The sequence below is a fragment of the Arachis ipaensis genome, chromosome B09 (assembly GCF_000816755.2).
Source record: "Arachis ipaensis cultivar K30076 chromosome B09, Araip1.1, whole genome shotgun sequence".
Classification (NCBI taxonomy): domain Eukaryota; kingdom Viridiplantae; phylum Streptophyta; class Magnoliopsida; order Fabales; family Fabaceae; genus Arachis; species Arachis ipaensis.
This window is the reverse complement of record NC_029793.2, coordinates 5,769,544-5,769,818: the sequence shown is the minus strand read 5'-3', so window position 1 is coordinate 5,769,818 and position 275 is coordinate 5,769,544.

Below are 275 nucleotides of genomic sequence, written 5' to 3'. Positions count from 1 at the left end.
GATTTAACTCTTTTTTTTCCTTTGATCAATATTGTTAATGTGTCACAATATGAATAAAATAAAATAAAAACTCTTATTTATTTTTAGAACTCAAAAGATTCTCTTTTCGTTTCCTCCGTCTACATCACATTTCAAATTTACTTTTAACTATGAGACTAATAGACACTAATAATCAATATGTGAACTACTGTAATTAGGTGATTATTCATAATATTTTTATAATAGTTAAAAAATATTAGATAATTTGATATATTTAATTAATTTATTTAACATAA